The 25,620-nt window shown below is 38.0% G+C and overlaps 1 protein-coding gene across 4 annotated transcripts in view; it reads right to left on the bottom strand.

The window, feature by feature from the left end:
• Nucleotides 1–25,620, bottom strand: part of LOC101327326 (peroxisome proliferator-activated receptor gamma) — a 222,901-nt gene that overhangs the window by 167,284 nt on the left and 29,997 nt on the right. The window contains exon 1 of one of the 4 annotated variants that reach the window (XM_073787716.1): nucleotides 14,683–14,705. The exons of the other annotated variants lie outside the window; for them this stretch is intronic. The gene's annotated coding sequence lies outside the window, so the exon portion shown is untranslated. Of the gene's footprint in view, nucleotides 1–14,682; nucleotides 14,706–25,620 lie in introns of those variants that run through there. 4 annotated transcript variants of the gene reach the window in all.

Below are 25,620 nucleotides of genomic sequence, written 5' to 3'. Positions count from 1 at the left end.
GTGTTTTGTACACCAACGGGTTATCAGCACTTTGCATTGATACCTCTAGAGGTACTGAAGGGTACCTCTATATAGAAGTCTATTGCCTTCCATCCTATGGGGAACCCTCTTTGAAGCATAGTCCTTGGTAATTTTCCAGAGTCAGGAGGAGTGGGAGAAGGCCACCTTCCTTATGCAATTGCACAAAATCTAACCCAGCTTCCTCTATTGAGGAATATTGGGTTCTGTGCCATGTAGAGGTGAGAAGAAGATCGTCTCCCCTTGGACTTTGATGACATAGCGGTATAGATGTGATTGTGGGTACAGTACACACCATCAGCAGGAGGAAGAATGGGGATAATCAGGAATGATGATATAAGGGGAGGATGAAAAGCTTAATGCTATCCTAGTTTATGACATTAAAAAAAATGGACAATTTGGTATTTGAGAAGGCTACTCTTCAGTATTTGGTCTTCAATATTATTTATGAAACTGTCTTTGACCAAAAGAATCTGAATATTACTCAGCCAAAATACTCCCAAAATTTTAGTACATTTAGAGAAGGCAACTAGAGTAATAACAGCTATAAATGATTCCATGACAAAAAGAGAATGTCTAAAAATGTATAATTAACAAAATCATGGTATTATATCTATATGAAGTTTTATAAAAAGTATTATTCAGTGTTTAGAATGATTTACATCAAATATTCCCATACAATAGAATATTTTTCATGTCACATTACTCTCGAAAACTAATTAAAACCTTGCTCTTTTTTTATCGAGGTAACATTAGTTGATAACATTATATAAGTTTCACGTGTACAACACTATGTTTCCACTTCTGTATACACTATAGCATGCTCACCGCCAAAAGTCTAGTTTTCCATCTGTCACCATACAATTGACCCCCTTTACCCATTTTGCCCTCCCCTCAACCTCCTTTTCCCTCTGGTAACCACCAATCTGTTCTCTGAATCTACGTAAAACCCTGTTTTGGGGGGCTATAAGTTAAATTTAGATTAAATTTCATTAATGAAATTTCATTCTCTAGATTGAATTTGAATTTTAAAAACTGCTTTAATTGCTTTCTTTTCCTTTTCTGTAAAACAAGCTATGTTCGTACAAGTTAGAATGGTGCATATAGTATTCTTTTCTTTTGCTATAGCCCCATTTAAAAACTTGCTTGATTTCATGCTACAAGCGCTATGACCACTCACCTTAGGTCCTAAAAGGTCAGGAGCTCCCTCCCTAATACCTGTGCGCATCCCTCAGGCCTTGCACAGTGTCCCTAGTTGGCATAAAGCGTGTGTTTATTGCTTTTGTTGCTGACGAGAACGATGAGAGGACAGCTGCCTGACACATCCGTCTCACACGGATCATTCAAGGAGTTCAGACACCTCAGGAACTGACAACACCTTCAATTTTCTTCTTGTTCTGAAAAGACTGACATTTCCCGATGGTCCTCCAAAGAAAGCCACATAACGGCCAACAACCAGAACGGCTACTGAAAAGCTCCCTTCCCCCTGCCCAGGACTGCTGTCTTTTCCTAGTGCAACTAAAGTTGGCTCAGAACCCCACCTTCTACTGGGGGGTGCATAAATTCAGGGTTTCTCCATAGTCACAGGGAACACAACGTGGGAGAAATGATGTTCCAGTGGGACACATCCTGAATCCTAACATGTAAATTCTACCACAAACAAACAATCCTGTAACCTAACATGTAAAGAACAAACAATCCTGTATCCTAACATGTAAATTCTACCACAACCATCCCAGCAAGCCCAGGATTTCCACGGAAAGAGACAAAGGAAGGCCGCCATTGATCACACCTGGGTCATTTTTTTTGAAGGTACAATCCATTCTTCTTTAATCAAAAACTGTAATTTGGTTCAGAATTGCAAACAGTAACATATTTTCTCTACAGGATTAATATTTTAAGCTAATATACCATTTTGATTGAAAGAAAATTAACTTGAAATGATGTTAGCTTGTAGCCAATAACTCCAGCAGATGTGTATTTGGCATTTTAAAAGGTCTTCTTCACCCTGAAGCAATGTAATCTATGGAAAAACACACTGAAACTGGAGCCAGAAAACCTAGGTTTTAGGTTCTTATATGGGTTCAGACTTGTGTCAACTCTTTGGGTTCACACTTCTCATCTCTAGAATGAGAAAGTCTTTCTGCAAAACTGAATAATCCTTTAAGTCCTTTGGGTTCTAATGTGGAAATACTTACCAGTATGCCTGTAATTCATTTATTTAAAGTGTAATGGAAATTCTGTGTACTGTATTCTTATTCATGTTCTAATCCCGAGTTACTTCTTCCTTTTCATACCCGGTGGCTAATTAGGTACAGCACGAAAGGCACTTTTATCTGGAAACTTCCTTTTTTTTTTTCCCCCTTCAAAAGTTAACTTGCTTGTAATACCTGAAAAAAACAAAAAAAAAAAAAACAAAAAAACAACCCTAACCTGTCTAACCACTTTCTAGGGATCAACTAGACACTTTTCAAGTCATTATACTTTGAACCAAAGACATACCACCTAAACTATGTTAACCTGTGTTTGCAATGTAATATTTGAAATTCTCCAGCAATTTGGTTTCTAAGCATAATAAAATACCATGGGTGATATTATCAAATGACCCATATCTAAGTTGTGGGAAATCCCAAACTTCTATAACATGTATCTTCTTCATTGTTCAGATTTTATCAATTAATTTTTCAAGATCAGTTATATGGAGATTCCCTAGGTAAGATATCCCATCATGGATAAACCACACTAAAACCCCACAATCCTAAAGCAAGCTTAGAGCCACAGAGCTATAGGCAAGTTTAGTTTATGTAGAATAAGCAATTTACCAGTTTTGTGACTGTCCTAAAGGAAATACAAGGACTTTTGAGATCACACACTCATATAACTTAATACTAGGGAGATTAATATATTCAAACTCTTAATTTTTTACAAGGAAAATGGGTTCCAGAGAAATCAAATGATTTGCCCAAGGAATTACTCAGATAATTAGTAGCAGACTTTGAGCTAGAAATCAGGTTTCTTCATTCCCAGTCCAAAGCTCCAAACTGTGCTCTATCTCATTAAAATGATGCAATAAAACGTTCAAGTAAATTGTTCTAATCAATTTTTCTTAATGCCAACAATCATGTTAGAAGTCTATCAGCACGAAAGCATTTGTACTATGTGAGTCACTTAATTTGGAGGATTCACCCCTGGGAATGCCATAGTTGATCACAGAGTTTAGAGACAGTGCTTTTCACAAAGGAAGTGCTCAATAACAACTTGGTAATTAAAAATTGGTGATATCTGATCAATCAATTCAGGAATCCATTCTGCTGACAAATGTCCTTTTGCCTCATGCTTAGCCTTCATGAGTCATCCTAGCAGGCTGGGGTTCTTCTGGTACAAATAGTCATGCTTTCTATTGACATAGTTCCTCTAACGAAAATAATAAAATTACTGTGTGAAAATTTCTACTGTGAGGTATTCATACTATAATTTTTTAAAAGTACCTTAAAGCTGTACTGTGTTTTCATCTATATTGAAATTCGCAATGATGCTGGGAGGTCCTTTAAAGCAAAACAAGAAAATAACAGCAGCTCTTGAATAGAGCTTCGATGTGGAACCTGGTAATGGTTTTTGGCTATAGAGTTAATCTTTATTTTTCTATCAATTCTCTAACGGCTATCATAAATAAAATGGTTCTATTATTGCTAAGTGAACTTTTAAAATTCCTACTTGTTTTTGAAGATTCCATCCTCTACTTATATACCGTTTCTTTGTGAAACATACTTATGCTCGTAAAACATATTTAAGAGCAACAGGGGTGTCAGCTGATGACTGTTATTATTTTGTTAAACAAGTTGTCACGTGTAAGATTTAAATTTTTGATGATAAGAATTCATAATATTATAATTTTGAAAGCCCACTCTGCTCCAGGCACTGATTTATTTAAATCATCTTTAATTCTCACAACCACTCTTTTAGATGAGAAAACAGAGGCTTGGAGAGATAAGGTGACATGCCCAAAGCAAAAACGCTTGTAAAGTGACAGAGTTTGAATTCAAACGCTCCGTTTGACTCTTTACAACATGTTGACTGAAGACAAATAGACAAAACTTTACAGACAAAACCCACTGTCAGATGTTTTTGAAAGATACTAAATTGTTTTCTAGTCTTTTCACCTTTCTTCCTCAATGGAAACATTTTATTTTAATTTTCCTTAAAGGACAGGAAACACTGTTGCTTGTCTATATGAAAACTTTTTTTATCTTTAAGTACGTTTTATTTTTACAGAACCAATCCACGTTCATTGTTGAAAATTTAAAAATACAGACTGGTAAAAATAAAATCATTGTATTTCTACTACTCAGAGATTATCACTGTTGAACTGTTAGGGTTCATCTAAGTGGATCTTTTTCTGGGCATATGTATGATCATAAGTAAATACATGTGTACACATATGTACCTATACACACAGTATTTGTGCTTTTTAGTAAAAATGAGATATGGCGCTTACTGGTGGTAACCTGCTTTTTCAAGTCTGTAACCTCCATCTTTCCATTTTAGTAAAGTTTCATTTCAAACAATACCCAGTCCATATTTAAATTTCCCCAGTTGACCCCGAATGTTCTTTATAACTGGTTTGTTCCAAACCTGAATCTCACCCAAGATGTTGATATCCATTTGGCTGTATGTCCCTTAAGTCTTTTAAAATCTAGTATAGCCATGCTCCCCCACCCCTGGCTTGCCTTAATTTTAAGGCCACTGACTAACTGAAAAGATCAGACCAGTTTATCACATAGAATGTCTCACCCTGTGGATTTGTCTGACTGTTTTCTTGTGGGATCATTTAGCTTGCTTCTCTATCCCCATGTTTCCCACAAGCTGGATGTTATATCTAAGGGTGTGTGGATTCAGGTGAAACATTTTCTATTTTAATGTAACATAGGTGAGGTTCTATGCTTCCTATTCCATCACATCAGAGACATGGTATATGACTGACCGTTAGTGATGCTAAGATCAATTATTAATTTAGAATGATGATAATATTGTAGGGTTACTTTTTTCTTCTTGCACCTAGAAAGTAAGCTGTGTGCTGTTACTATGTAATTATAAGGATATTCAGTTTCACCAATCACTTACCTAAAGGTTATAACACACTTAATAATCTTTGCCTGAATCAATGCTTTGAGTTTATGAAATGAAGTCTTTCTAATTCTATCACTCCTCCTACATTTATTAGCTGGCATTTTTCTATGAGGTAGAGCTTTTCATTGAGAACTAACGCAATGCGGATACCCTGAAATATAGTTCCTATTGCAAAGGAAGAATAAATGTTTAATTTGTTCTCTGTTATTAAAAAGGTAGATATCTTCAATACCAAAATTTCTTGGTTAGGCATACCTGTTTCTTCTGTTCACTGGATGCTCATATCATAAAATACTGACATATCTAAGTTTCTTTTCTTCAATTATTTTTAGAGAATTTTATTTTAGCTACACTTTTCTCTGTTATCTTTGGTCCTATGACAGTTACAACCAAGACATCCATCCCTTGGTTCTTCAGATCTCTAATCCTTTTTCTTTTTATTGCATATACAAAACCACTTATCAACCCCTAATAATATAACTAAGGCTTCAGTTTCACCTAACAATTTCCATTAATAGTGATTTTCAGTTTTTAGCAAGTGGTTGTTCCTAATGTATAGGGAATAAGTAGAATACAAAGTTAACTGGTTCCTCCATAGTTATGTTGTGTGTCAGCATAGCTTTAGGAAGGGAGTCTAAGATTCCTGACAGGTTTGTGGACTAATTAAACCACATTCCAACCACCTAGTTTGTTCTCTGCACTCCAAGGGTGGTTTTCTTCAGATACACTAAGCTCTAGGAAGTAAGATGCTACGTTTTTTTTTTTTGCGGTACGCGGGCCTCTCACTGTTGTGGCCTCTCCCGTTGCGGAGCACAGGCTCTGGACGCGCAGGCTCAGCGGCCGTGGCTCACGGGCGCAGCCTTTCCGCGGCATGTGGGATCTTCCCGGACCGGGGCACGAACCCGCGTCCCCTGCATCGGCAGGCGGACTCTCAGCCACTGCGCCACCAGGGAAGCCCAGATGCTACGTTTTTATATTTACAAACATGAGCTCCATTTTAATAAACTTTTCATTTTTAAACATTCAGAATCATCTTATTGAACACAAAGGGAAGGAGGGAAAGACTAAAATATGAAGACAGACAAGAAACCACTTTTTCAATTCTAAAATAAGTATGCCCTCCCCCAATCAAAATAAAACTGAGTCTTAACTCAGTCTTCCTTCTAATTATGTCTTTATTTATCTATTGCACACACTCAGATGAAGAGCACAAAACGCCTAAAGTCCTTCTGGGCAAGTTGACAAATATCTTACACACTGAAATGAGAAGTGGGAAGAAGGCCAGATTGCTTAATTGTTACTGGGGAATCCAAGGAGGTGGACAAGCCAAAATCTTTATGGCGATCCAAAGAGTACAACTTCTTCCTTAGGCAGCAGAAGAAAACAATGGGCCAGATTCTCATTCTCTGTAATTTAATAGGATGATTCCATTGTTTCTTTCATGTACTGCCTGAAGGGGATGTGTACTGCTATCTATGGGAGAGCTTCCATAAGAGAGTTATTACAGAGGATGAGAACATAGCCCCTGGGAGATTAATGACTGATAACCACATTCAGTCTCCTACAGAGCTTTCAGATAAACATTTTGGGAATTGTGCACCCGAAAGACCTATGCATTGAGGTCAGGAAGTTTTAGTGATCAAGAATTACTGAGACAAGCAATATGCCAAGCTGATTAAAGGAGCTTTGAAAAGATCATTTGGAAGGGGGGATAAATAGGGGATTGAGAAACCGTATGGTATTCATAGATAATAGAAATGTGAACATGAGATTGTCATTTCTGCAAGAAGTCTTAAAGAACATTTAACCTAAACCCTTTTCATTTATGGTGGGAGAAACCAAGGTACAGACAGGTTAAGTGACTTGCCCAAGGCCTTGCCCAAGATAACAGAGAGTTAGTGACAAAGTCAAAGCTAGAATCCCTGATATCCTAATTACTGAACCCTCTCTCTAATTCCACTAAACCAATATACTTTCAACTGGTCTCCTTACTCTGGGGAGGGATATCCATAGATGTATAGTCTTAAGAAGTCCTAGAAGAAAAGCTTTATAAAAGCTTTTTAAAAACAACTTTATTGAGGTATATTTTATATATCATAAAGTTCATTTCAAGTGTACAATTCAATAAATTTTAGTAAATTTACTGAGTTTTGCAACAATCACCATAAATCAGTTTTAGAACATTTTCATCACCTAATAAGATCTCTCATGCTGATTTACAATCAATCCCAGTTCCCACCTCCCCCAGGCAGCCACTAATCTACTTTCTACCTTTACAGATTTGCTTTCATTGGGTATTTTGTATAAATGGAATCACACAATACATGATCTCTTCTGTCTGGATTTTTCACTTAGCATAATGTTTTTGATCCATTTGTAGCATGTATCTGTAGTAAGTTCCTTCTTATTGCTGAATAATCGAGGCCAGGCTGTGTATGAGTATACCGTATTTTGTCTATCCATTCAGTTAATGGACATTTAAATTGTTTCAATTTTTTGATTAAAAGTTTTTTTTTTTTTTTTTACGGTGTGCGGGCCTCTCACTGTTGTGGCCTCTCCCATTGCGGAGCACAGGCTCCGGACGCTCAGGCTCAGCGGCCATGGCGCACGGGCCAAGCCGCTCCGCGGCATGTGGGATCTTCCCGGACCGGGGCACGAACCCTTGTCCCCTGTATCGGCAGGCGGACTCTCAACCACTGCGCCACCAGGGAAGCCCTGATTAAAAGTTTTTAATCCTACATTTTCAATTTTTCTTTCATTTTAATGACAGAAAATTTGTAAAAATTCCTATTTTAGATTATCTGGATGCTTTTTTTTTTTAACTGAATACTTACTATCAGTTCAGTGCCACAGTTTGTATTTACGATTTCATTGGTTCCCAGTACTACTACTTTAGTTGTCCAGGGTTAAGGACGGAAGGACAAAGGTAGACTTTTAATATGTAAGTGATTCACTGGAGTTAAGTGAAGGTCAAATGAGACCTATTAGTACTGTAGGAAGGACTGTTTCACAGAAGAGTTCAACAAGAGAAAAGTAGAGGGAGAACTTAATCATATACACAGCATTGAGAAGCACAGGGTGCAGAACCCCCAAAAGCATGTGTTATAGCAGTCATTTCCATTTTGGACTGTTAATTTGAACGTTAAGGGGTTTTAAACATGTTATTTAATTTGTTTTGGTTGCATATAAGAGCTATAGGCGTAAACAATTTATAATTAGTTTTGAGCAAATTTCAGTTACATTATAATAAAAATTATGTGAACACTGAGAATCATAAGACATTTTTTTCCTTAAAAGAAGTCTGTGCTTTACTCAAGTAGTAATAAGATATGGCTATATAAAATAACTGAACCAAACTTTAAAGAGTTTCTAAGCCTCTCATTTTATAAATAAAGAAAAAAGAGGTGACAGGACTTACGCAAAATTATACAGCTAGTTAGTGATAGAGCTGGGTCTAAAATATAGGCTTTTCACTGCCATGGCTACAAAACATTTATTACAGGTTGTATACTGTTAATCTCATTGACCCTTTAGCCATTTTATAAATAAGACATCTACTGAGATTGAGACATGAAACAGATTCATTTTTTATATCATATTTTTCTACTGATGACTGAGTAATGATTACAATCCAAACCTTTAATTTAGGATCTAAGATCTGGTATTCATACAGTTGGCATAAGGGAGAAGGAAAAGATGTTTAGCTAAATTCAAGAGTCAAGAGGCAGAATAGTGTAACTGGAAAAAAACAGAAGACCAGCGTCCAACCTTCAGTTCTGCCACTAACTCCATTTATGAACTTAGCAAGTCACAATGGCTCTGGTCTTAATTCCCCATTTATAAAGTTGAGACAAGGAAAGGAGAGTAGATTAGATGACTTCTAATATTTTATGTTAACTCTTCCATTCAATGTATTTTAAGGGTTAAGAGCTCATCTATTGTAAACTCTTGTCCCTAATCAGAATCATGCCTAACCGATTATTAACAAGTTAATGGTATTATTGCTACCATCTGCCCATACACCCACCCACTCACTCACCTTATTGTTCACTATTTCCTAACACATATCTTAAGTTCTATTCAAAAGGATGTATCTACTCACTCCTATGTACCTGTGGTATACAGTAGGTGCTCAATAAATGTTGGGCGGCTTTATTAAAGTGCCAGTGAATGTGTATATTCCTATTTTCTGTCACCCACCAGGACTTGTTTCTGGCTTCCTGGTCTTATGTATGATACAATACTTAATGATATGTTTTTCTTGATAGGCACAAAGTAAATGCTGTTTGAATGCCAATTCATTAGTTCTTACGCCTAATAACTCATTATACACAGAGTCAAGACCACATAACTTACAGCTAAGTTGTTTCACATGTTTGTTTTATTCCTCCAGGTATTCTGTTAAGTCCTTTGAAAACATTAAGAGGGTATGCCTTTTATTTCATTTATTGTTCTTAATATAGCATTAGGGGTTCAAGACTTGATTGACTGTTAATTCCGAACAGATAGTACACTGTCTTTTCAAAGGCCTTCAGGAAAGTTCCCTACCCCAAACTCATATGTCCCCAAGAAGCTCAGCCCCCTTGTTTTACTTTCAGAAGAGGTTCTAAGAAAGATGGTTATCATTCTTTGAATACTGCCCCTTTACAAACCTAAAGGCCATTCTTCAAACACAACACTCCTCTTCCTTACTTTCTTTTCCCAGCTGAAGAATCAGAATTAGTTCTTTAGACCTGATTCTGTTTTGGAGGACTTAAAAGTTCTAGTATAATTAATTTCTCAAGTTGTACATAGAAAGAGTCTTGGACTATGAAGGAGCCCAGGGTTCTAATCAAGGCTCTACTACTTACCAATGTCTTTGGGCAAATCACTGAGCACTTCTAAGCTTCAATTTCCCCATATGTAAAAGAGGAAGTAATATCTGCCTTGCCTTACGGGGATATTATTAGGATTAAATATGTTACTATATAAAAGAACTTTACACGTTTTAAAGCTCTATGTAAACGTTAAGATATTATTTTCCTATTGTTACCAGAATACTAAAAGCATTTTCCGTAAGGTTATAATTTAAGACCTTCATTGAATAAACATTTAAAAATATATATGTGTAAGAAAGTTGAAAGGAACTATGCTATAGTGTTAACATTAGTTACTTCAGGGTGACAGGATTATGAGTACTTATTTTTTGCTTTATATTTTTCTGCATCTTTTTCAATAGTAGCTATTACTCTTAGAATTTAAAAAGTTATATTAGGTCAAATAATGACACTGTGCAACAATTGAGTATGAAAAAAACAGCTGTCAAATCCTGAGGACTCTTTAAAAGAGAATATCAAAAGCAAGCCTTTTATAGTTGATACAATTACATTTCTAAGTAGATTATTAAGGTAAATGGCAGAAATGTTCAGCTAAGCTTTTCAAAGAAGATGAAAGTTATCAAGAATAATGTGTTTCTATTTTTCTAAACAACTATTATCTTCCATCTATTTTTTCCTTTGAAGTCTTCCTACTAGCTACCAGTATCACTACTCCTCAAAGAATGTCAAGAGATGAGAGACTCAACTTGGAAAACCTCAGACAGGAAGTCTAATGTTGTTGGTGTTGCATAAAAGATACCACAAGCTCCTGACCTGGTTCTTGTCCTCCGCCTGTCCACGCTCCCTAAGAGCAACCAGCATTAATCTGGTGGATCTTGTGATGTTCAGAATGTGTTCACAAATCAATTCCCAGCTCAGCTTTCACCTTCTTTACTGAGAATGCTGATCAGCAACCTTTTGGTTTCAGCACTGCCTCAACCTGAAGATCACTGTCCCTTTAATTCGTTCTCATCATTCCCACTCCTTAGCCTTCCTGATTAGTGTCTCAGGGATTCAATAAAATGACCATATATTTAATTGCCCAACCTGGAGCACTTTGAAGAGTGAAACAGGGCAAAAGGCATAAACTGAGACTGTCACTACGACACTGTCACTAGGCCACTACAACATATAATCACTTTGAAATTAAGCAAAGTGAGGAGATTTAAAGAGAGGAGATAGGTTTCATGACGTCTTTGGTCCTGACAACTAAAAACTAGGTCTATGCTGCCATAGTGTTTTTTTCACATTGTCTTCCAATGGTTGCTAGCTCTTAAGTGTAGGAATTATAGTCACACTTCTATTGGAAATTTATAATTAAATGTGAAGTAAATTTTCTTTGTTTCTTTATTCTTCTTCTTTTTTCGTGTTAAAGGTTCACACAGGGCAGTTGTTTTGCAAAGGAGGGTGGGAATTGCAAAGGTTTTGCCCCAGGCTGTCTTGCATTAAGAATTGTTGCAGCTGGCCACTTTTCAAGGAACCAGATGTGAAGTAAGTAATGCCCATTTGGATTACAAATCTCATTTTAATATCTTTCAACATAAATAACAATAACAGTAGTCAATATATTTATTCCAATGTTTCCAAGAGATGGACAGACATTACCCACGTAGGAACCACACTCTAGAAAAGCTAGAGGAAACAATGATCCTATTAAAAAATTTTTAAATGCTCAAAAAAGCTTACTTCAATGAAGAGAGTAAAATAAAGTTTGGTTTGATGGCTACAATTAACCAAAGCACCAAAAGTAGCAAAGACCAGAATAACTCAATTCAGTAAATTCTTAACACTTGGGAAATCTTAATCATAAGATTCAGCTATTGAAATTACTGTACTTGGGGGTTCTTACTAAGTTTGTCAAGGTTCCATAAACACGACCTAAGGCAACACAGGCTTGGATGGTACCAGTCCTAACATATACTTTGGGGAATATACAAAGTTCTAATATAGATTTAAAAAATCTCAATATCACGTTCCTAACAACAAATCCTTTACATCAATCTGAAACTGCAAGTGAATGGATTAAGCTACCTTGAAAGAAAATTAACAGTAATTTCTATTACTTCCAGTTTTTCAGTGTGAGGACCCATTAATCTGATGGACCTTGTGACCCATCAGATAAGGCAGTCTGAGGACAGTTCATTTACATCCACAGTCGTAAATAAGACTAAGATTTGGGAATACCCAAAATAAAGGAGAAAAAGTTTAGAACTACGCTTAGAGCAAATAAAGATGTTAAACTGTAGAGAGCAATATGGTAGGACAAGGGAGATAAAAGCAGATCAAGTGAACAGTTAACAGTAAATGTTGGGACATGAAGGACCTATTGGAGGAATTCAGGATAGGGCGACTTTCCACCACAAAGTATAATAAATATATAAGGCTTGTATAGTCTTTTAAAGTGCCCAAAGCATTTTTCCATATATTATTTATTTAATCTTGAGAGGTAGGAATTATTTCCATTTTATTGAAAACTGAGGCTCAAGGAAGCTATGTGACTTGGCCAAGATCAGTTGACCAGGAAGTAAAATCTGAACTTAAAAAATTTAATACAAATCAACAAACATTTGTTGGGTGAACCCAGTCAAAAACTTTGCTATTTACAAGACACGGTGGGAAATACAGAGAAGTCTCAGCCTGCCCTTAAGGAATTCATATCTTGTCGGAGAAACAAGCTGCAAACAGGTGAAAAGTTAAGTAATGATTCATGATGTGAATAAGAATTCCAGCCAATGATAGACGAGGTGTCACAAGGTAGCACCTGGTGATTCGCCAAATACATGGGAAAATGACTCAATTTCACAGGGACTCAGAAGAGAGTATCAAGATGGGATGGTTCATGGAAGAAATGGGATTTCAGCTATGGCTTACACATGAGCAAGATGTAGATAAGACGAGAGCATGCCTCCTGAAAAACAGCGACCACGTATCTATAGCCTATAAAGCTATGGATATATCTATTCATAGCTGTGTCAGAGAACCACAATTATTGTATGGATAAACACTATTTTTGTCTGACCCACTGATGAATGGACTAATGATGCATGAATGAACACCTGGACAGGAAGTGAGGAGCATTCTAGACAAGGGGAAAGAGCAGAAGTCTGTCTGGGAGAGAGTGAATGCAAACATTATCATGCCGTACAGGAGTATGGTAAGTGGCTTATCCAAGGTTACATAGTTAGAGGATGTGGCAGGAGCTAGACGATAGGTCTCCTGACTTCCAGGGAGGAGTAGAGGTGTAAATGGAAAGAATACTCGCTTTAAAATGAGATAAACTTCAATTAGAATCGCAGTATCACCACGTACCGGGGTGTAACATTGGGCAAAGTACTTAACTTCTTTAAGTCTCAGTGGCCTCATTTGTAAAACAGAATTGTCGTGGGGATTGAAAGAAATAATGTATGCAGAGCACTTAGAACTGCTTGGCACAGAGTAACCACAGATATTAGTTTCCTTCTCCCCACACCACATTTTAAAGGGTATTTTAATTTATTAAAAGATTCACTTTGGTATTATTACCATTGGAAAGATCCCCTGGGCAGCTGCCTCAGGACTTAGTTTACGCAAACCTGATATAGATGTAACTTTTCACATTGCTCTTTACTGCCCGCATATGCATATCTGTAATGTCAGCAGAATGACTCTGAAATAGCTGCATTACATATGGGGCCAGTGATCAAAGAGTACACATGCTGATGAAATTAACAATGCTGAGGAATGTACTGATATACCTGGTTCTACTAGGTTAGAATTATATAATTAAACATCCACATAAAAATAAATGCAATATAATTTTAATCAACTATCAAAAGCTCTTGATGTACTGAAAGTTGTTCCTATACCTTTAGAAAAAATGGACAAATGCTAAGATAAAAAAGGCAGTTAAAAAGTGACTTGTTTTTAAAAGCAGCTTCCAGAGCATTTCTGGAGATAATCTTCAGTATTTTCTATATCTTCGGTAAAATATTATTTGCTATTCAAAATGAAACTAAGACATTAAGAGTTCCTGAATCATCAATTCAGAGTTACCTAAATTCTATTTAAATTTTATTTCATCCCACAATAATTACCAAGACAGAAAAATGGCTTACTGCGTTTAAGAAGGATTTTACATAACCAGAAATGAAAAGGGGTTTCTGGTTGACTGAGTTGACCAGAAACTCAATTTACCGAGAACAACGTACATCCCAGTTCATCAACATTTCACAGGCCCACCTTCTGGAAAAAGAACTGGAAAAATGTTTAACTTGACAATTAGTAGCATAAAACTATCTCAGCATGTAAGGTAGGTAGATACTCTGTGGAACTAATCATTAGACTTTTCTATCAGAGAGCAGACCCCTGGGTCCTGGCCCTTCTTCCACTGTTTCTCTTCTTTTTGGCTCCTGAGATACCAAAGGTCCTACCAAGAAAACTGGTTCTCCCTCAAGGCTCTTCATTCTTGCAATTCTCTACGCTCTCCCCTCAGCAATCTCATTACAGAAGGCTTCAGAGATCAAGGATATACTGAGACCAAATCTCTATCTCTGTCCTTGTGGCCTCTTGTGTGCCTCAGGCCTATGTACACATATCTATTTGATATGTCCATTGAAATATGTCACAGGCAACTCAAACTCAACAGGTCCAAGACTGCACCTATCACCTATCCCCAGAACTGGTCTTCTTCAGTGAGCCTTACCTTCGTAAATGGCCCCACCAGTCTCCCAGCTGATCATGCCAAATCACGAAAGAGAATCAGGACGGCCTGTTCTTACACCCACATCCGGTCGGTCACCACGTCCTTCTGATTCTACCTGGTAAGTACATTCAGCCACTTCTCTCAGCCCTCTCTGCTATCAATCCCAGTCCAAACTACTCTCACCTCTTTCACACATTACTTCCCACCTGGTCTCCCTAAATCGGCTCTTATCTCCTCTCCGATCAATTCTGCAACTTTAGCCAGAGTGACCTCTTAAAGTTCAAATCAGATTATGTCACTCGCTGTTTAAAATCTGTATTGACTCCTGATTGTCTGAAATCCAAGCCGCTTTGAATAATCCCTGTTTACCTCTGAAGCCTCTTCCCGGTCCTTTTCTCGAGTTAAGCTACGCTTTTCTCCACTCAGAGCCTTCACACATAATTTCCTCTGTAACATCGTTCTTTTCTCTCAGCTGACTCCTTTCTTAAGCGGGCTCCTATTCTCTCTTCAATTATCAGCATAAAAATCACTTCCCCAAACCCTAAGATCAGGCGAAATCACCCTGGAATCATTCCAAACAACTCATTGCCCTTTTCCTCCCTCGTAGCACTCATCGTTTTAGTTATTACTTGCTCATTGTCTGCCTTCCCCCTAAATTATAAACCCAGTGAAGACATGATCCCTGCAGCATCCCCATATGAGCACAACGAACTGGACTAAAGACTCGAGTTTCGGTTTTGGTTGGTCTTATTAACTTGCTGCGTTATTCTGGGAAGTCAGTTAACGTCTCTAGGCCTCCTTTGTAAAAGGCGAGGAGTTGAATTTGATCAGAGTTTCTTAAGCATCACTAATGTGTGGGTCCATTTTAAAGGCAGAAAAAAATTTTACAGACCTGCCAAGGTTGTGTCCTCAGACTCCCCAGAGGTCCTCTATCCCCAAGTTGAGAAAACTAATGTAAGAAACCAGGGAAATGTCCTTGAATTGTGAAATCTGGGCTTTTTTTTATAAAGACCTTTTAGATTACTGTTGATATAACAATGCAATATTTCTTTTTTACTTTTTTTTTTTTTAAAGCAATGGGATGCTTTGTGTGTCTGTGTGTGTTTAATAAATTTAGTTATTTTTGGCCGTGTTGGGCCTTCGTAGCTGTGTGCAGGCTTTCTCTAGTTGCAGCGAGTGGGGATTACTCTTCGTTGCAATGCATGGGCTTCTCATTGCAGTGGCTTCTCTTGCTGCGGAGCATGGGCTCTAGGTGCGCGAGCTTCAGTAGTTGTGGCACACGGGCTCAGCAGTTGTGGCTCTTGGGCTCTAGAGTGCAGGCTCAGTAGTTGTGGCGCATGGGCTTAGTTGCTCCGCGGCATGTGGGATATTCCTGGACCAGGGCTCGAACCCGTGTCCCCTGCATTGGCAGGCAGATTCATAACCACTGAGCCACCAGGGAAGCCCCCAATGCAATAGTTTTAAATTCTGAAATTCTATAAGCCCAAGAATATATTTGTTGATCCCCAAAAACCTGTGGATCCCAGTTTGAGAAAGAGAAGGTCTCTTCCAGGTCGAAAATTAAATCATTCTAGGAGAGTAGATGTTTATTTTCCTGAGTACTTCTTAGTGAATCATTCCCTACATGTGGGCTCATTAAACTGTGATTTGGGAGAGAATACAAGGAATTCCATAACATCAAATCATGTAGAAAAATTCTTTCATTTTAAGAGAGACAGATTCTCAGGTACTAATTCTGGCAGCAGGATGAGAAGCATTCAACCTTAATTCCACATATGTGGCAATGAAAGGCAGATATAAAGCATTTCTCTGAGCTCAAATGAAATGATCTTTTTGATTACATAAAGAAGTGTGTAAGAAAATAAAAAGTGAGAGAAGAACAATAAAAAGGCAAAAAGCTAACAGCTCAACTAAAAAATGGGCAAAGGACTTGAATAGATCTTTCTCTAAGGACATACCGATGTCCAGTAAGCACCTGAAAAGATGCTCGACATCATTAGCCATCTGGGAAATGCAAATCAAAACCACAATGAGAGATCACTTACACCTACTAGGATGGCGATAATAAAAAAATGATGGAATGTAACAAGTGTTAGGGAGGATGTGGAAACTGGGACCCTTGTACATTGCTGGTGAGAATGTAAAAAAGTACAGTAGCTGTGGAAACAGTATGGCAGTTCCTCAAAAGGTTAAATGCAAAATTACCATATATGCCAGCAATTCTACATCTAGGTATATATACCCCAAATAATTGAAGACAGAGATTCAAAAAGATACTTGAATGGTCACTGCAGCATTATTCACAACAGCCAAAAGGTAGAAACAACCCAAGTGTCCATTAACAGATTAATGGATAAACAAAATGTGTTATATACATGCAATGGAGTATTATTCAGCCATAAAACGGAGTTCTTGATACATGTTCTAACATGGATGAACTTTGAAAACACTGTGCTAAGTGAAAAAAGCCATATACCAAAGGACAAATATTGTATGATCCCACATAACTGGAATAGGCAAGTCCATAGGGACAGAAAGTAGAATAGAGAACCATGGGCTGAGGGATGGGTGATGAGGTGTTAATTGTTTCATGGGCAAAGAGTTTCTGTTTGAGGTGATGAAAAAGTTTTGGATATAGATAGGGCTGTTGGTCGCACAACACTGTGAATGTAATTAATGTCGCTGAATTGTATACTTAAAATTGGTTAAAATGTCAAAATTTTGTTACATAGATATTTACCATGATAAATAAAAAGTGAAAGAAGATGGGCAGCTTGTCATTTACTGAGCGGACATCTAAATTGCTAAACTGTTAATGATCTAATAGAGATATGAAATATATAACATATTGTTTTAATAGGAAAACTTGTTCTACAGTCAAGGACCTCAAGAACTATCAGTAAGAAGTGTATGATTAATCCCCTATTCTACCTGCTTCTTCTGGAATTATGGAGGTCTCCGTAACTGGTTTATACCTATCAAGTAGTACAAACTTTAATTCTATGGCTCAAGTTAATTATTAATCATCCTTAGCGATGAATGTTAAAGGCTTCAAGGATAACTGAAAACGTTGAACTATAAATCTAAATATTCTGATTTCCTATTACCCTTTTTATCCCCTTCTAGCAGAGGTGATAATAAATGATTAAGTGGCTATCAGAATCCAGGAGAGAAAGGTTAGAGCACAACTGTTCTCCCCTGTAGGTTCTAAGAGCAGAAACTAATACTACTTATTCCTATTTTTACCTTACAGTGTTTTGCAAGAAACAACAGAGCTCTGCCAGTGCTATTTAGATGCTAAAGAATTATTTTTATTTGTTCAGTTTGTTCTGCTTTGTTTTTAAACTTGATGAGTGATTCTGACGGAAGCAAGTGCCATTCTTGGCTGAAAGACCCTGGGATTTTAACGCCTCTTTTATGACACGGACTTTGCCAAATGTAACTCAACTGTACTGTGAACAGTGACCTCTTACTACCTCTTCGGACTTCGGGTCTGAGACCCTTCTCCACAGAGCCAGGAAAGCATGCACGCCAGCTGCCATCTTACGTGCTCTGCTGTGGTCCTTGTCCTTTGATTTGGGCTCCTCACTCTGTTAAAAAACTTGCCAAGTAAGTAGAAAGAGAAGTATCTTTAGTTTTTCTCAGGCTGTTTGGAATTAAACCCCTGAGTGCAGAAAGGTGACATCTATTCATAATAAATATTCTGTTCTTCGTGGTTTCCCTTCCCTGACTTCTTACTGAATGCCCAGAGGCCAGGTTCTTGAATTGCCTACATGTAAACTAAACGCTTGTTTCCTGAGGGAGACCTCATCTGCCAAGATTCCACTCAGTCTATGGATTTATAGGTGCTTCTAACTCTCTAGGTCCAGAAGATTGTAGCAGGAGTGGTGACACCGCCTACGTTCAGGCAAACAGAACGGCTAAAATAAAATCAACAGCAGTCCAAAGAGGAAGAAGCAAATTGGGTTAAAACATCCAGTTTCCTTCTCTTTTACCACTTGATTCTTTTCACTCTACCTCTCATATTTCAAATTACAAGATAACCTCTTCCAACACAACTCGTGTTCGTATACCACAGTAAATTGGTCACTCAAAATAATAGGGTGAGAGTGCATATTTTGAAAAAAATAAGCAAATACTTAAAGCTGAACAAACTTTTAAGGAGAAATAAAAATCAATCTTCCTTCATGTGCATGTTTTCATAGGATGGCTGATTCTATAATCTATGCTACTTACTATCTTGACTCAAAACCCAAGGTAACTGTAAAGCTTCCACTGATCATTCAATTTTTGGATACTTGGTTATCTTGCCCAATATTTCAGTTTCTATCCAAGAATCAAACAGCCGTTTATTAGAGTCAGCATTTGCATGTATCCCATGTAAACAAATAGTCTTAATCTCTACCTCAGGGAAAGGGAAGACCAACGACAATCTGCAGACTTGAAGCTTGGTAATGAAAGAGAGTCAGATATCTTCAGGTCACCAGATCGCTGAAGACAGAGTCTGCTAACAGTGAAATGTCAGCTCTGGTTTTAATTCCTACCAGAGAGATAAGAATCAGTAATTCCCAAAGTAGTACTAAGTAAAACTGATAATATTCTGGAAAGTAGTATAAAGCCTATAAAAGTATGCATTTGGAAAAATATTGCTGCAGTCAATCTTCGCATTGAAGTACATTAGCCAGAGATATTTCTGTTGATTTTGTTACAGTTGCAACTTTTCCAATGTATGAAGCATTAAAGTTACAAACTGGCTTGCTGGTTGAGTGGTCTGGAAAAAGTATATTCTGTCTCACTGGACTGCTGTAAATTTAAATCCATTTCTTCTATTTCTCAGCTCATTTTGGCAGAATACTTCTAGCTAAAAGTGTAATAAACTATATTGTCATACTTCAGGGTTTTTACAACTCCATCTACCATATTTGGGAGTGTGGTGGGGGGGAGCAAGAACTCATAAGGAAGTAAAGGGTATTATGGTGACATTTTGTAACCTTTAGCTAGCTAGGGACAACTGAAATCATGTGTTTAAGATGGGAAGCATTACTAACTTGGGATGATTTCTTGTGGCTTTTTTTTTTTTCTTACACCAGCATCACTAAATTTGTTCAGGAATAGATTTCTGTTTTTCTGTAAATCATTTTCCCTCCATAATATAAAACACGATTCCTTTTAATAAAGGCAATATTCTTGGTAAAATTTAAACTGAAAAAAGATGGGAAACTAGATTACTAATTAATTTGGAAGTTTCTACAAAAGATAATTTTGAAAAACGCTAAGACTTCCATTAACTGTCAGTCAAATCACCTAGTTCCCTTTCTACAAAAAACCAACATAGTAACCAAATGAAAAAAACAATTAAAATGATATAGATACATTGAAAAGTGACTATCTTGACATAATTAACACACCCCTGAATTGTCATGGAGGAGAAGGGAGACCAAAGGGGAGAAAAAGCATGGGAAGCCTATATAGTGGCAACACTTTATTTTGTAATTCAACTTTCATTCATTTAATATGTATTTACTGAGTTGTTATTATGTATCAAGCATTATGCTCGATGCTGAGGACATATCAGAGAATAGGATAGAGGTCCTTGCCTTCAAGAGTTTACAGTTGGTAACACACTGACATTCTAATAACTTTTAATAAGGGGGAAAAGGGATACAGCCAGAAATTTTGAATTGAGGACTTAAAATTCTAAGCATTTCCTTTGTATCTCTAATTTTAGTTATTCCTACAAGTTCCTTTGAAATATAAAGCTATATGATTGCCCTCTCTGTGAACAGATCAAGGCTGTCGCATTCCACAATGCTTAGAAAATTAAGTATTGGAAGGGTCCTTAGAGACCCATTTGTCTTCTCTATCCTAATCTGTCAACGTATGGGAAAACTGAGGCCAGAAGAGGGGAAGTGATTGATTAAGGTCTCGTATCCACCATGTCTATTTTTATGTGCTTTTTTCCAAGTAAGTTATGACTTTGGAGGTATCATTACAACTAGTGCTTTTAAAAAATCTATGTTTTAGAAAACAAACATGGTTACCAAAGAGGAAAGGCGAGGGTGGGGAGGGATAAATTAGGAGTTTGGGATTAACATATACACACTACTATATACAAAACAGATAACCAACAAGGACCCACTGTATAGCACAGGGAACTATACTCAGTATTTTGTAATAACCTATAAGGGAAAAGAACCTGAAAAGGAATATATGTATGTATAACTGAATCACTTTGCTATACAACACAACATAGTAAATCAAGTACACTTCAATTAAAAATAAATAACTGGGTTTCCCTGGTGGCGCAGTAGTTAAGAATCTGCCTGGCAATGCAGGGGACACAGGTTTGAGCCCTGGTCCGGGAAGATTCCACGTGCCACGGAGCAACTAAGCCCGTTCACCACAACTACTGAGCCTGTGCTCTAGAGCCGGCGAGCCACAACTACTGTAGCTCACGCACTTAGAGCCCGTGCTCCGCAACAAGAGAAGCCACCGCAATGAGAAGCCTGCGCGCAGCAACGAAGACCCAATGCGGCCAAAAATAAATAAATAAATTGAATTTAATTAAAAAAAATTCTTTAATAAATAAGTGACTAAATAGGGGACTTCCCTCGTGGTCCAGTGGTTAAGACTCCGCACTCCCAACACAGGGGGCCTGGGTTCGATCCCTGATCCCTGATCCCTGATGGGAGAACTAAGATCCCACAAGCCGTGTGGCACGGCCAAAAAATTAAATAAATAAATAGGAAAAAATAAGTAAATTAAAAAAAAAAATCTTTGTCTGACACCTTTTTCCTTTACCCTTCTTCTGGTCTCCACTGTGACACTAACCTCCAAACTTGGTGGAAGCAGTCTTTTCTCACAGGGTCTGCCTCTTCTTAATGTCTTTTCTGAGGCCTCAGCCCTGTACTACCTCCTCCTTGATTTGCACTCCTCCCTCCCTTCCTTGATTCAGCTTTTCTAGGAGAGCTGTCCTATTGGCTGCCCCAGTCCTCAGTGGCCTAAAATCACTCCCTCCATTCATATACCACCTATTACCTTCTAACCTCCCCAAATACCCATTCCTCCCACTGTACTTAGCCTATAATCTTAAACAATGATCTCCTCCTTGCAGCTGTTAATGGAATTACTCCTTTTTTCATTCTTCTTGACAGTTCACTGTCATTTTACAATATTTCAGTTAAAAAAAAACCGTGAGCTTGGGAGTCAGAAGGATCTCAGTTTAAATTATATTCCTCCTGGCACTGGCAGTATGCCCTTAGACACGTTATTTCACCTGCTAAACTTCACTTTATTCATCTGTAAAATGGGGGTAATCCTAATTCCTATGCGACAGGGTTGCTTTGAGGATGAAATAAGATTGTATACCTGAAGTTGCTCACCCAATGCCCGGTCCATAGGAGGCACTAAGGGTTGTGTTCTTTTCCTCTCCTTCAAGCTCTCCTTGTTTGGCAGTGATGACCCGATCTACTCTTGCCACTCTCTCATCTTCCCCTTTTAAACTTGACGTGTGCTGCTTCCTGAGAAGCATTCTTCACTCTACGCTCATGACACCCAAAACCACGTGTCTCGTTCTGGCCTCCGAAACGAGGTTCAGTCCCGAATCTTCACCTCTCTCTAGGGCTTACTGAGATACTCCACCTTCACTTCAAATTCAGCAAGTCTGAAATCAACCTCATCTTTCTTCCCCCAAACAGAGTCCCTCTCCCATATTTCTTCCACCTCTCTGTACATCAGCCTGGAGTTCATTTTTGACTCTTCTTTTTCTTTCATCCTCTTTATTTTTTATTCACTCACCAAATCTTACATTATCAAAATATCTCTTTCACTTGTCCCATCCAAACGGAGCTTCTGTCACACCACTTCCCTCTCCCCAAATCTTCAAGTTCCCCAATGCCTCCTAGACGAAGTCCAAGTTCCTCGCTCTAGCCTTTGTATCCTGCCAAGCTCAGCCCTTTTCCCCTCTTACGTGAACCTCCCACTGACTCTAGAGTACAGTGTGCCCCCGACATCCTGAGATTCCTGCCCCATGATGCTCCTCGTGTTTAAAATTTCCAGCTCTTCCTTCTCATGTTTCCGTATCCACACTTTCGGGGTTCAGCTCAGGTGCAAGCACTTCGTGAAACAACCACTGACTATTCCAGCTCTGCAGATGTGCTTTCTTCTATGAACTTGCACTATATGTTTTCCCTCAAACACACATCACCCCAGCTCTGTGATTTAATTCTTTCATGTGGTCTGTGTTGGTATTGCCCTTGAAACGAGACTGTGAGGGAGGAATGGCCTAATTCCACTTTGTCTAGAACAGGGCTGGATATAGAAAAGCAGCTTGGAAATACTTGTTTAATAAACAACATATACAAATAGGAACCGCAACAACAATAAAACCTCCGTACGAATAACGGTTGTAGCCCTTTACCTGACTCAGCAGCCCTGCTTCAAATGCTATAGAAGATTGAAAGGCCATAACAAGTCTGTGAGCTGAATATTCCTCATCCCTGAATTACACAGGCAAAAAGTAGCTGATAAGGTATCTATGTGCTTTTATGGACTCATTTTCAACATCTGCAAAAAAATTAAAAAATGAAAGGCGGAGGAGGAGTTGAAGGAGGAGGAGGAGGAGGGGGAGGGGGGAGACGGAGAGGAGAAGCAGCAGCGGCAGTCCCCACCTATGCAGAAGTTAAATCTACAGAATTGTAAAATACATATTATATCACAGAATTTTCTTACTTCAATTTTCCATCATGTTTTGCATCTCTCATTGGTAAATTTAAAAATAACATTTAGGCAAGAATGCTAATAGCATTATGCTTAATTAGCAGACATAAAAGTATATCTGAATCATTTAATGTTCATTACATTATAATTGTAACACTTGCATAATCCTTGCTAGGAACTGTTTTAAGTGCTAGGGACACCCAGAAGATAGTCTCTGTCTTCAAGAAGCTCACTCCAGGGACTTCCCTGGTCGTGCAGTGGTTAGGAATCCGCCTGCCAACGCAGGGGACACGGGTTCGAGCCCTGGTCTGGGAAGATCCCACACGCCGCAGAGCAACTAAGTCCGTGTACCACAACTACTGAGCCTGCGAGCCACAACAGCTGAGCCCGCGTGCCACAATTAATGAAGCCCGCGTGCCTAGAGCCTGTGCTCCGCGACAAGAGAAGCCACCGCAATGAGAAGCCCATGCACCACAGAGTAGCCCCCGCTCACCACAACTAGAGAAATGCCACACACAGCAACGAAGACCCAACACAGCCAAAAATAAATAAATAAAATAAATAAGTTTATATTAAAAAAACAAAATAAGACTAAATTAAGAGAAAGATTAAAAAAAAAAAGAAGCAGCTCACTCCATAAAACTAACTACAAAACCAACAATAATCCAATACGATGATTGGTACATTCCAGGCATGAACCCAATGCTGTGAGAGGAACACTGATGAGCCATCTGGAGTGGCCGAGCCCTAATATCCATGATGCAAATGGAGGCAGTGAGACCGAGGGGGTAGGTTGAGGTAGACCACGAAGTCTGTAATGCTCCCAGGAAGGGGGGTGAAATGCAAACACAGTGTTTGAGAAAGAACTCTGTCTACTTGGAGGATGAAATGGAAATGGTGCATTGAGTCGGACAGACAATTTGCAATAACTCAGGTGAGGAATAAGGAAAATCTGAACTAAGACAACATCGATGGAAACTAAAAAGTTGGAAAAACAAATTTATAATAGCAGCAATCAGTAGGTTCACACATAAAGATTCTTTCCCCACTACAGCAGGGAGCAGAAGTGTTCAAAGAATTTATTCTCCTTAGACTCTTACTTGCTGTTGCTATCACTATTATTCCAAAGTCTGATGGATGAAAGGATGAGAATAGTGACTCCACATATTGAGAACACAAGTTGGCAATATTGTTAACTTTCACTCATGACTTAGGGTGAAAGTCAAGTCACCTCATCACATTCCAGCCACCACTCATCCCAGTTCTTAAAAGGATGTGAACTTAAAGGAAGTTAGTCTCCTTTGCGGGACTGCTTCCAATAAGCACTTTTTCTGGTGAATGTGGGAAAGGGTACAGATCTGTTACATTTCACCCTTTTCATGTAGGTGCATAAAATAAAATTTTAAAAATGAATTAGCACAATGAAAGAGCTTAATGCCTTTCCTGAACAAAGATATTACAGAGATATTGAATAGTTGCAGAGATTCTTTGAACATATGCCATATCACACAGATAAGCATTTTATTTCCTCATTTGGAAAAGACGAAAACTCAAGACAATGATTATAGTAATATCTTAAAGATATATAGTACTATAAAAATTTTCTAAGCACTGGATATATTTAATCTTACTTGGTCCTTAACAGGTAAGGAAATTGAGGTCCAGAATATTTAAGCGATTGCCAATTAACAGAAAAGGACAGACTACAACCCAGATGTCCTGATGTTCAGGTGTCAACTTTCAGGTGTCCTGGAAGCAGCAACTCTCTCTAGAATTAGGGTTCTTCCAAAGTACAACGGGAGGTCAGGGCTGGTAAAATCCCTTTCTCTGTTTGTATATAATTATTATAGTACTTCCTAAATAATACTCCTTATAGTTTCAGTGAAAGTAACAAAAAGCATTTTGTGGTTTATTATTCATGCTAGATTTCTCTGGATATTCAAAATGGATTACTAAAAAAAATTAGGTCTTGTCAATTGTACTCATTCTTCAGTGGTTATTTCTGTACACAAAAGTGCTCTCAATTTTATGATGCGATCTGGAAGAAGTTCAACAACACATTGTTAATACTCTACTGCTACAAAATAATTTTAAAGCTCCATGGGAATTTAGATTTGCACAAGTCATTAGGATGTGACCTTTCCCTTAGATTTCTTATTTTAGGATCAACTTAACATGGTATTTCCCCAGTGGGAACTGTTGTACTTCCTTCGCAGATAA

Source organism: Tursiops truncatus, chromosome 10 (genome assembly GCF_011762595.2).
Source record: "Tursiops truncatus isolate mTurTru1 chromosome 10, mTurTru1.mat.Y, whole genome shotgun sequence".
Classification (NCBI taxonomy): domain Eukaryota; kingdom Metazoa; phylum Chordata; class Mammalia; order Artiodactyla; family Delphinidae; genus Tursiops; species Tursiops truncatus.
Note: the sequence above shows the minus strand (reverse complement) of the source record. Positions and strands in the feature narration are given on the sequence as shown.